This window comes from Pteropus alecto, unplaced genomic scaffold, assembly GCF_000325575.1.
Source record: "Pteropus alecto unplaced genomic scaffold, ASM32557v1 scaffold78, whole genome shotgun sequence".
NCBI lineage: Eukaryota > Metazoa > Chordata > Mammalia > Chiroptera > Pteropodidae > Pteropus > Pteropus alecto.
Genome location: NW_006443124.1, coordinates 2,728,102 through 2,741,324, shown reverse-complemented (window position 1 = coordinate 2,741,324; position 13,223 = coordinate 2,728,102).

Genomic DNA, 13,223 nt, shown 5'->3' with positions numbered 1-13,223 from the left:
TATAAATTATGATTTCTACAGATGAGACTTTCCTAGAGAGAGAATTCATTCACCACCTGGTAAATGCAGCCGATCACAGAGAATTTCAGAGATAATAGTTCGTAACTATGCTTCCCCTCTCCCTTGAGTCTTCTGGAATTGTAGAACTACACATCCTGTTACAGGCTACCTTGATGACTTACCATCAAGGCCCTGAAATATTTAGAAGGCAATATTTACTGTAGAATTAAACAAAATGGACGGTTTTTTAATCTCTGAAATACGTTTTCTGACTATTAAAAACAGCACCTGGTGATTGAGCAAACAACTGATCATTATTCACACACTCCTTCATTCATGGACAAATATATATTAAATGCTTTTTGTGTGAGGCATTAGTTAGCCCCTAGGGATACAGACATGTCACTGTTCTCTTGCCGTTTATTATCAAGTGTGGGAAACAGCCATCAGGTAATTTTAAAAGAACCAAAAATGACACCTGTGATAATTGCTTCAAAGAGAGATGTATGGTGGGATGAGAGCGAATGAGAGGGTTACGAGTAACATGGTACAAGGTGAGTGTGGGACGTGGGGATGCACAGACCTTGTTGTGTCTATGACCATAAGGAGGATTCTGGTTTTCATCTCACATGCAATGGGAAGGTTTTGAGCACCGAATTAATAGAATTAGCTTGTGCTTTCAAAAGACTGCTTTACTTGCAGTGTGGAGAATGGGGTGGACAGAGCAAGAGAGAGTGTAAAGACACGGGTTAGATGGTTGTTACATTGGTCTAAGTGAGATAGTAACATGCACCAGGTTTAGGGTCTTAGGAAGCTGAAAACAAACTAGTTTCACTGTTGTAATTTCAAATAGAAGTCTATTAGTTTAGCTAGATCAACTGAGGCTACTCATTGTCAGGTAGAGAGAAACTACAGCTATGCCACCTGGAAGTAAATCGATTACTTTCACTTATGTACACTTATACAATTGACCTAATCAAGATCCTTCACCTTGAGGAAATAAATGGATATTTGAGATAACCAAGGACCAAAATGTATGATCATAAACATACAGGGTATGCATAGAATTTGACTTCTTTCTATCTTCAGCTGTACTTTATTCATAATTCTTCATGAAAAAGGGTATACTCTCCTCGCCTCACCAAAAGGGCTCTGAGACATTTAATAGGTTAAATTAATCCATATACTAGTCAATTAAAAATTATTTTACACCTAAACTTTGTATAAGGCACAGGATTCAGCCATGATTTGACTGGGAGGGGCAGGGCTTTTTTGGTCTTTGCAGTCCCAGTGCTTGGCCCAGCGCCTGTTTTTTTTGTTGTTGTTGTTGGTGGTGGTGTTGTTGTTGTTTTAATTGAATGCGTAAGGAGAAGAAAGAAAAGCTCATTAAATGAGAAGGGACTTCAGGTTAGTGGAAATGAAAAGCAAAAGAATTTGATATTATATGGGGCTGGGAAAACATCAGGTGGATTTTGCATCTTTTCTACTTTAATTTCCAATGTGACTGTGTGATTTGTAATTTACATTTGTTTATACTTGTCTTTATGCCAAGACTAGTTTTTTTTCCATCTGCATGTGCAAATATAATATATTAAATAGTTATTAGTGCTGTGGTTATCTATGGTATTTCCAGAGGTCTTTAGTGTAACCATGAAAATAAACATTAGACTTTCTAAAAATTCTTGTATACTGAGAACTGGATGGTGGGTCTCAGAGAAACTCGATACACCCAGGCTTGTCTTTTCTCCTCTCTCAGTTTTGATTTCACCCCTCTGGAGAAGCACTGGGAGTCTGGTTATCAACACATATTTTCTGAGTCTAGAGAACTGAGTGTGCAGGGAAAGGAAGGTTCATAAAGAGGAGGAAGAGATGACACCGATTACTGTGTGCTGGGCTAGAATCAATGTTATGAGCCTAGTGGCTTTGGGGAGCTATTCACAGGGCGGTGGATGTTTTCTTCTGCTTTATAGCTACTGGAAGGCTAAGGGAACTGGCTCAAGGTCATAGAAAAAGTGAATCAAGGTTCAAGCTAGTCCTCCATCCATGAGTGCCGAATCACTCTCCTGTCTTTACTGGTGAAGCTCTATCCTGAGTTATCTTCCTCTTGTGGACTTGCTCCTCTCCTGTATTAACTCTTTCAGTTAGAGGCACTATCATTCATCCTGTTGGCCAGGACAAAACCTCTTGTGTTCAGCCTCAAAGACTTTCAGGCTCTGGTAGGTGTCAAAGCCACATGAAGTGGCCAAGAATAAGGCAAATGGATATTGAAGGTCTGTGAACAAGTGAAGACCTCAAATATGAATGTAAAAAGAACATATTATGCTAATGCAAACTGCCACCCTGGTCCTGGTGTCATCCTCAACGTCTCTTGTTGCCTCAGCTATACAGCTTAAAGGTTACTCTGCCCGGCTGAGCCTACCTTTGACATGGTGATTACTTCTTGCTCCTTTTCTCCCTTTCTACAGTCACTACGCCGGTTCAGGGTCTCATATTCTCTCTCCTTCTACCTAACCTAACTCTAGTTGAACTGGTATACTTTCCGTGCATCCATCCACTATACTGTCAACAAAGTTATCCCTCTAAAGCCCAAATGTGGCTATGTCATTCCACTACTAATGAACTTTGCTAATTCCTCACTGTCCATAGGCTAAGGTAGACCTCAGTATGACGAAAACAATCCAATTTTGAGATGACATCAGCCTCGTCTGCTACTATTCCTCCTCCATTGCTTTGCACTCCAGAATATCAGACTCCTTGCTAGTATCTAAAAGTGCTCCATGAAGTTATTTCTCACTTAGTGTTGAAGATGAGCTCCTGGAAATGGAAATACTAACCAGAACCAGTAGTATGTGGGGTCATTTTAGCATGGTCTCCCCAGAGAGGCATGTCTGACACAATACCCTGGTAATAGCTCTTCAGATTTTCTCAAAAACCCTGAAGTCATGACATCTCTCTGGCTATAATTTCTCTTAGGCCATGGGTCACCCAATTGTTGGTCAATCACCCCAAACAGCAGTTATAGTATGATTGGCTTCATAACATTTAAGGAATGTTCTTTATTGTTTGTGTCCTTAACCATTTCTTGAAGTGACTCAAGAAATAAAGTTCACTTTTTAACATCTAGCATGCTATTCTTCTTTTGTTTTCTTGCACAGTTCCAGGACAAATACTGTAAGTCTTTTATAAAATCATATGGGTCAAACCTCTTTCCTAGAAACAACGTAAGTGGCAGAAGGAAAGGCTGCAGAAGAGAAATACCAACACACTGAATTAAAAGAGTGTGGTAAGGAGCTCACTGGCTGAGAATTTGCACTAATGCTCACTGGCATTATATCATATATTATATATGATATTATATATGAGTATATAATATCAGTTGGTTAAATATATAATATCTACTTATAGCGTCTGTCTGTATAGTTATCTATCTACCTAACTGTCCATCTGTACATCCATTCATATGTGTATATATATATTTAAACATAATTTAGAAATAGTGTGGCAAAGGATTGCATAAATAGAGATATGAACATGCATCTGCGCATGCTATTCCCTCGGCCTTAGGTGCCCTCCTCTTTTTTCTCCCCTTGGTGAATCCTTCTCATGTTTTAGGCCCTGTTTCAGCATTACCCAGACCCTTACTATTCATGGTGCTCCACAGACCAGCAGTACTGACATTTCCTTGTAGCCTGTTGCAAATGTAGCATCTCGGACCCCATCCCAGATCCACTGTATCAGAATCTGCATTTTAACAAAATCCCACAGAAGCTTGAAAAGCACTCACCCAATCTTCTCTGTACCCTTCCAGCAAAACAAAAGGCTCTACTTACTCAGCTGGCATTTAGTTTTTACCAAACTGTACCATGTTCATTGCTTATGTGAACCTATAACAGGACAAGGCCCCTGATGATGTTTGCTGAGACACATGAGGACATATTAATCCAGAGGTCTGTTATTCATTATGTCTGTACTAATATACTCTAGATTAGTTGACCTGATTTCTTTCTCTCCTTCAAAGATTTAAAAAGCCAGAAAACCTGATTTTCTAGTCTGCCTGACAGCCAGATATGGCTGTATGTCAGTTCTGCCAATGAGATGTAAGCAGAAGTTTGTTTTCGCTAGTACTTCCTCTTCTTTTGCCTGAAATGGGGATGCAGTGCGGCAGACACAGCTCTGTTGCTACCATGAAACCAAAGAGCACAAGCAGAGGACAATGGACCAAGAAGACAGAAAAAATCTGAATCCCTGGGGGCATGCTTCTGACCCAGATTACTTTTCTGTACACTTCATATGTGAGAGACCAGCATGTCTTTATGTGTTTAAATGACTATCAGTCTGCTGGTAATCTAGCTGAATGCATTTCTGACCAGTACAGTCTCTAATTAACCAGAGGGGTAAATCAAATTGGAATTTGCTCTCTTTACTAGTCCTTGCTGAGTTTTGGAAGTGGAAGAGAATGTGATGGTAGAACAATCGCTTTTTGGTTGTTCCTTTAAAAAAAATTCTATTTCTGCTAGTAATTGATTTAGAACATTTACCCCAGTATTACCCCAATTGAAATACAGGGACATGAGACATATACATATAAAATTTACATTATTCCAAAATTTGGTGAATGCATAAACCTTGGACCATGAAGGAAATTAGTTAAGGCTTCTGATCAGAGTCAGAACAGAAACCTCTCCCCTTGCCCTTTTTCATGTTGTGCCTGCCATAAAAATGGGAAGGGGATGGGCAGTCACACGGGGAAGTTTAAAAAACATGGCAATTATAATTGCTTTAATAGAAGCTTTGTGAAAACACCCCTCTCTAAGTTGCGTTGAAACTCAGCGTACTGTCTGACCCCCGGGACAAGGGTGTTCAGTGTTTCCCATACATTAGTTTTGTGCAGGCTACATTTCATTGAGAAACTCTGTGATGTTTCCAAATAAGAGAACTGGGTGTTGGTAGCCATAATAAATAAAGTGGAATTTTGCTGTATTAAGCTGCGTGACATCTTGCTCCTGAAACTACTCCATAAGGAAAATAATGAGCAAGCAAGATTCACTCTGGTCCTAATCTCTGAAAACATTTTCAAAAGAAATGTGTTAATATGCTTAAAGAATAAAGCATCCTGGAGCAAGTGCTCCCGGGGGACTAGAAGGCCACCCTCTCTGTGATGTGAAGTTAGTATGTTCCTTAGATAATCAGCTTTAGTTCTTAGCCTCCTGGCTCTGAAACTTTAGCCTGCATCAGAATCACAGGGAGGGCTTGTTAAAACACAGAATCCTGGACTCAACTCTCAGTTTCTGATTCACAGGGGCTTGATAATTTGCATTTCTAATAATTTCCCAGATGCTGCTGATGATGTTACTGGTCCAGGACCACAGTTTGAGGGCCATTGCTTTTATGCCAGCGAATTGCTTTGTTGTCAATCCTGAGAATTTTTTTTAAGCAGTGTGAGTTAGTCATATAGCTTTTACTGCACCCTGATTCTCCATTATCCCAGCCTCTCGTATTTTATGATTCCATGGTTCATGATGTGCACTGGATCGCAGGCAGTGCATCAACGGGCAGACCAAGCTAGAGATTAGGCTAGAAAGAGAGCATCGCTGTTGAGACCTTAAAGGAGATGGTGTGGGCAGGATGTGGAGGCGTAATTGCCATAAGCAATTATTACAATTACAGCAGATGATGGAAATCACCCATTCTGAACCTTGTCAGTGAGCTCCTGAACGAATTTTGTTTGGTTTCTGCATTTAATATTTCATATTTGTAACATTTGGAAAGAGCCACCATTCCTCTAGCCAGAAGTCTGTCATGTTTCCCATTTTTATGGCCAGGTGTTTTAGGTCGATACTTTCCCCTGCTTTTACTTCATCTCCTCCCCAGCTAGGTACACAAGTGAGGCCCTGGTGCATGTCTGAGATTTCTACTCAAGACTTTGGCTGTTTTTCAATTCCTTCTCCACTTCTCTTTGACTGGAAAATAAATCTCTCACTAACTCCAGGGTACCAGCCAACTGTTATTAATTCCTTTAGTTTTTAGCCACATAGTAGGGTCTTACTTGTCTCTTGAATAAACCCTTAACTAGTCACAATTTTAATATTCATGGTGGTGGTCAGAAGAAAGCCAGTGACCTCAAGGAGGCAGCTGCTTTTTCCCACAGAGCACCCCACCCGGCTTCTGCTCTGACCCTGCCAGGTGCCTTGGCCACCAAACGCACATTATCAGGCAGAGGACCGGGCATTATTCTGGAGATGCGAAGGGGCTGGAACACATCCTCTGCCCTTAGAGAGTTATTCAGTGTAGAAGAATGAGTAGAAATTTCTAATCCTTTTCCCTTTCTCCTTTCATTCCTCCTCAAATTCCTTTCCAAGGAAAGCCATGCAGACAGTCACCAGAACACTGATAACTCCCCATATACAAAACCACCTCCCTCTATTAAGAGAACACCGATGACCAGAAAACAATGCATGTTTGACAGAGATCTATAAGCACAAAATGGGAGGAAAAAAATGACCCTTGTCTGACAGTTTCTTTCTTTTTATCCTTTCAGGTCAGAGAATTTCAGAAGCAGGACTCATTTATCTTGGTTTAAGGACGCAGCATGTGTGTTTAGTGCTCTGAAGAACATTAAACAACCACAGGACTTATAAATATTTGCATTCCATAACTGTCCTTGGGCAGGATCTGCTGAGTTGAGTCACCTCCCTCTCCCTTCCCCAGTGAGGAGCCACTGAATAGTTAACAGGTTTCATTTCCTCCACTGGGTGGCTAATGGGCTCTCCTTCAGTCTGGTCACATCTCTCCTTCAAAATGGCACTTCACCAGGGCCCTGCCTGTCTGCCTGCCTGTAATGCCACCAACCTGAAGAGCCACCAGCCGAAGAGACTGTCTGAATTAATAAGGCTTGTAATTTCCCACCACCAGCCGCGTGTGTTCTTTCTGAGTCTCTCTTCTTTTCTTTACTTCTCCTTTTTTCCTCTGGCCAGAATAAACCCAAACCAAATCCTCTGGAGAGGGGAGCTTCCTGATGTGTCTGCTGATAGCCAGGGATTGGAGTATTAGGGGATTAGACAGAAAATATTGAGTGCCGCATTTTAATGGGGCTATAACTCAGTTGGATGGGACAACTTGGGAATGATAAAGGCATCTGGAAATGAGGACACTTGAGACTAAGCATCATGATCTGCCTTGATTTTCTTTTCCTTCACAAGCAAAGAAAAAGACAGCCATTTTTCATCCATGACAAGAGAGGATGGGAGGCTGTTTCTTCAAAAAGTTTCCTTTCATTCTGGTTTTGACATTGATTAGTGGGTTTGGCTTCAGAAAATTCCAGATGGATTATGTTGGATGAATTTCCTGGGGGTAAGGAAGTCATTATTTTCTAAAGGAGGTATTTTGGCTATTGGCACTCTGGCCCACACTGAGAGCTAATCCTAGGACCTCTGAGGAAGATGCTTTATCTGAGACTATCATACGTCCACATTCCTGGTTGGGGCCTCCTCTGATACAGCCCTTCACAGAAATGTTGGTACCTCACAGCAAGCCATGGTTGCCACGAGTATCGATCTCAGTGTACAAGCTGTGTGCAGGCCTCATCTCTTCACCATGCTTCATTTTAGTTAAAATCTAACTCTCGGTGTCCATCATGCCAGCGAGTATGGCAGAAAGGCTAACCCCAGTTATTGCTGGGTAACACAAAAGGCTAAAATGATGCCCAGTCATCAGTTCATCATGGTTGCTGTTGACATCCTCATCATCTGGGCCTTGAGTTCTTTCAAAGTCCTATAGTCTCTCTACTTTTGCGTCCCACTCATGACATGGGAACTTTGCCAAGGTTTGAGAACACTTGCCCAGGGCCAGCATCCTCAGATAATACCAGGCAGCCTTCCAAATCCTCCCATCTCTGTGGGGTGGCACTGAATTTTGGCTCTTCAATGGCCATGTGACTTTTCTTCCTATCTTCCCAGGCTCAAAGATGTGTCTCCTTTCTCTTGCCTCATACTCAAGGGCATTCCTCTGTCTGTCTCCATCGTCCTTTCTCAGGATATCTAGCATCATATTTAGAGAGTTTCAACTTTTACAAGATAGGAGTAGCCTTTGTCTTCAAGGAGTAGCCCTTTTCTGCCCTCTGAGCCAAGGACACACTAAGGGCCCATCCAGTGGCTTGAAATAAAAAGGTTGAGGGAGGGACCTTGGAAAATGTGCAGAGGGCAAAACTGAAGTAAACTGAAGTAGATTCAAGGTAATGCTGGAAACAGGTGGAATTTCAGCCAGGGAAGTAGGCATTGTACATAACCGTGGTTATACCAGCAAGATGATATTACAGATGGAACATGTCACCCTGAGGGTGGAGGTAGATGAAAAGATAAAGGATCATCACATCGGGCAGTGTGGTATTGTGAGCATTGAATGTCCAGCAGAAGGCAAACTTTCTCCAGGTTCTTGAGGCACACAGCATGAAGAACAGGAATGAGAAGGGTTAGGAGAAATGAAAGCAAACTGGATAGGGATTTGAGTAGGTGGAGAGATAGTTGGCTTAAAACTGAGGAGATGCTGTGATTTTTGTTTGAGAGTCAGGGGATGTTTTAAAGGGCATTTTGGGTAATTGTTAAATTGTGAAAAATTAGGGAGAATCTAATAATTGAACAATGAATGATCCTCATAGGTTTTATAAATAATAACTCATATTTTGTAAAATGTATACCACCTGCCAGGGAACCATTCTAAGCATAAATAGCATTATCCCTAGTTTACTGATGAGGAAACTGAGGCTCTAGTCATATCAAATAGCTGGAAAGGGATGGACCAAGATCAGGGCCTGGGCAAGCCCAGTGCTCACTGGCCCCAGTGGGTCAAGTGCCTTTTCTGACACCACTTCTGGGATGAAATGAATAGGAGACTCTGATTGGTTAAGTCCGAATCTTGTATACACCCATTCCTGCATCTGGCAGAGCAGTCTACACCACCCAAAGTACTCAGATGGGGGTGGTGGATTTCTAGAAGAAAATCAGGGTGCTCTTACCAGAAGCAAGAGGGTGAAACAACAGGTGCCCCTGACAGAACCCTATTTTCTAAAATGGGTTTCAGTGCGGAGGAGGTGCTTGCAGTTTTGGTTGTACCAGGAACCTGCCTGGAGCCCCACTCTTGTACCCCTGACCCCAAAGAAACCCTTTAAGCATCCTTGGGAGCTTCTGGGAACTGAGGAGCACATTTGAAACCACTGGTCTTAAACCAGTAAGGAGAATCCAGAAATAATCATAAAATTTATTTGAGCAACAAAAACAGATGTCACCACATCCAAGCAACGAACCTTGCATACTTAACTAATATGGGAGTTGCTTTGGTCTCACACAGAAACCATTTCTGACTTTGTATAAAATAATTTTAATAAACTTAGTTATCTAGCTACCCCATCCACAGCCAACAAAGTAACCAAGAGCATTCTCTGGCCCCTGTGAAATAATGTCACCTTCTGTTGCTTTAGCTTCTCACTTGTAGTCCGCAGAGATAGAAAAGACTGGAACATAAATTTTGGTCATGTAGTTCTGGGACCTTTAAGCCTCCTTCAGTGAGTCAAGCACAAATGATTTCACAGCAACTGAGCCAGTGTTCCCAGGATAATTTTTATTCCACTTTAAACTGTAAGGGTTTGCAAGTGCAATAAGGGTGCCTTAGTTAGTGCTGCTGCACAGTTTGGATACTGTGTTTGGCCCTACTGAACTGGATCAGGAAGTACCGCCAACCTGTGTTTTGCAGATGGGTCAAGTAGCGAGCACCGTGTACACCTCTCTCCCTCTCTTGTCTGCTCTCCGTCTCGCTCATCTGTGCTTCAGGGAGTCACAGTACTGCCCAGTGTGAATGGACCCCCTCCTTGGCTAATGCACACAGGTGTGGGCTGTCTTTCTCTAGCTGTTCACTACCCACGGAGGCATTCTCTCTCTTCCAATATTGTGTCCAGCGCTAAAGTATACTTTTGTCCACACGGACAAAAGTATTCTTGAGAGAGAAGTGGTTTTTCAATAGCAAAAAGAGCCAAAAATATTCTCACACTTCCTTAGGGAGACTTAGGGGATCTTTGGATCAACTGGCACCTGGAAGAAGTGTGTGTCAAGGTTGAAATCTGGGGTTTGGGCTTAACCCCTACTCCATGTTTACTACTCTGTACCCTGGGATGATTTAGTTTCCCTCAGTTATAAAACAGGGATATTAGCAGCACCTGCGGCCCAGGGTGGCTGTGACACTCCAGTGAGATGATATGTTCAAAGTACTTAGCCGTGGGCCAGGTATTCAGACAGTGCGGCACTCAGCAAACGTTAACTCCCACGGTTATTATAATTATTATGATTATTAGCAACACCCTGTAGTTGCTTAGGTAACTCAAGAGTGTCAACAATGTTCCCTCTTTGAATAGCATCAAAGAGTTCCACCGGTAATTTTTGTTTTCTTTTCTCATGCGTAAATCCGAAACACCCAAAGACCATCTTTGGAGTTTGACAATCCTAGTCTTAAATCTCCATTTTACTGCTTATAAACAGTGTAACTAAGGAAGACTTGCGAGTCTCAGTTTCCTCCAAGTAAACTCCCAGTTAATTCACATAAAATGTGGATCACAAAGTAGCTAGGGCAGAGGAGGCTGGTTCTCATTAGATACATAGTAAACACTCAGTAATATTACTGGTAACTATTGTTAAGTAAATTTGAATTCCTATTAGGTAGTTTTGACTTACTCTTGAGGTGAACAGTATACTCACAGAGATCCCTCATCTAATTTATTCAGGGACCTGATATTTTGCAATCTTTGTGATTGTAAGCTGTCATTGCTAGTTGAGAACTTTGAAAACCGGTAATGCTATTTTGATTTGAGAAACAGAATGAGTTTTTAGAAATAAGTGTATAATTTTTGTCATTGGCACTAAACCTCCTGATATAATGTATAATGTAGACATGCTTTAGAATCAAGTAAATCTGCATTTGAACCACAGCTCTGTTACCTAACTACATTTGTGGTTTTGTCTTAACAGCCAATCTCGCTAAATTCAGCTTTTATATCTAAAAATGGGGATAATACTATTATCTTCCTCAAAGTGTTGTTGTGATGATTAAAAAGTATAATATGTATTAAATACCTAACATGAAGTAATCAAGTTAATTGTTCTCATTTTTGTGGAAACTTAACTTTGATGAAAATTATAAAAGAAAATTGATAGCAAAAAACCCCCAAAACAACAACAAAAAAACTGTACCTAGCAAATTTTGATGCCTCTATTTAGGATGATAAGCAAGTGGTCTTTCATTCTCCATCAATGACTTTACATCAAGATGGCTGGTCCTAGATTCAGTGACAATAGTGTTAGTAAATAAGACCATTTATGGCACTTATTTTATGATTAAACTTCAGACTATGGAGGAAAAAGCAGCACAATAATTACATTCAATCAGAAGCCTCATCAGGATGGGCTGAAAGCACTAAATATGGCTGGGGATCATCAGGAACAAGGCAAAAACAATCAATTCAATGATGGAGCTTTTTCTGTGCAAGTGGTACCCATACTGAGGTCAGTAGGCTGAGGCACTTTGCTTGGTTGCCAGGCAACAAGAGACCTGCTATTCTGTAATCCATTGATATCAACATGAAGCATTAACCAAACCACACTCCTGGTTCCACTTATAAGGTGGCCACATGGAAAAGCTGGGGAACAGAAAGGATTATGTAATGTGGAAAAAGTGAGAATTGGCGCTGCATAGCAAGGCTTCATCTTTGAAACAAGAGTAACTCAATGGGGATCATCTGCTGGCTGATGTGGTTCCTGCATACACTGAAGATGCTCAGGGAATCAAACTAAGTAGTCCCATGCCAAGTCTGTGCCACAAGGTGAAGCAAAACTTTGGGAACCTTTTAGCTAACATGACCCATATGAACAAAGTATTTAGATAATTCTTATAGTTTTAAAGACTGAATAACTCTGGCTCTGAATTCACAAGTTTATCAGAATGTTCCTTGTAACAGTGATTTGTAGCTTTAATTATCTCAATAACCAACTCAATAATGCATTTCACTTAGACTATATAAAGGCTTAGCTTCCTAAATCCCTAAACAGATATCAATACAGTGACACTTGAGCATTCTAAATTATAAAGGTACTTGCCCTAGAATTTATGTGGTTCTCTTCCTAGAAAGCAAATTAACATTTTATTAGACTATCAAATAACCCATTCATTTATTCAGCAGTATTGATTTCCCCTTAACTAGCTATAAGAGAGTTGATGATGTAAAAGTCAATAAGCTAGTGTTTTGATCTTATTTCCTTAAATATGTTCCCATTTATTAAATCAGAAATAACAAACAAATTAGATATAATTGGAAACAGAGTTTTCAACTGGACAGTGAGTGTAATTGAAGTACCATATGGCTAGGTACAAGACCCAATGGGTATTGACTGAAATCAGATAGTAGACATAACTGGCCACAAAAAACATCAGAAGAGGCTAATTAGAGAGAAATATGAGACATTAGGAAAAGAAAAAGGAGATATGTGGAAGGTTTTGAAGATTTTGAGTTATTTTTTGTTACCATAATACAGAAACTATGGGGAGAAGTTGGGAAAAGAAACACAATGACATATAAGAAACCGAGAGAGTATCTGAGTAATTGCAGTTGAGCTGATTGGTCATAATCACACTCATTCATAGCATCAGTCATCACAGCTGTTTTGCCACAAAATAATCTTTAGTCATATCTTTATTCTACCTTTCTGGTTTCCACATGTGACTTTAGTTAGAGAATTGGCCTGCACATCCAGGCCACTGAGCTCTTCAGAGATGTTAATGGAGATGCTCATGGAGCTACCAAAGGAAAAGATTTCATTTGTCATTGCTGGAAGCTAACGGGTGAGAGTGAAAAAAAAGTACCTACAAGAATTATATTGGTGGGGCTCCTGAGCTGCTGACTGAAACTCTGGCCAGGTAATTTAGCTATGCCAATTAAACTATGGCCACTGAGCCAACACAGGAATCTGCCAGGTCAGGCTCAAGCTTTCTTCTCAGCTCCACATGAGTTTGGTCCAGGCCAGGCACCCTAGCCTCACAATAATGCAAAACAGCTTGTTCTGAAAACTTAGGCTTGCTCAAATCAGAGATGACTTTGCTGATGTCTGGAAGATTGCTCAAGGAGAAAAACATGTCTAGTCAAAACAGGGGAGAAAGGACTCAAAAAGGTTATGAGTAATCAAAAAGAA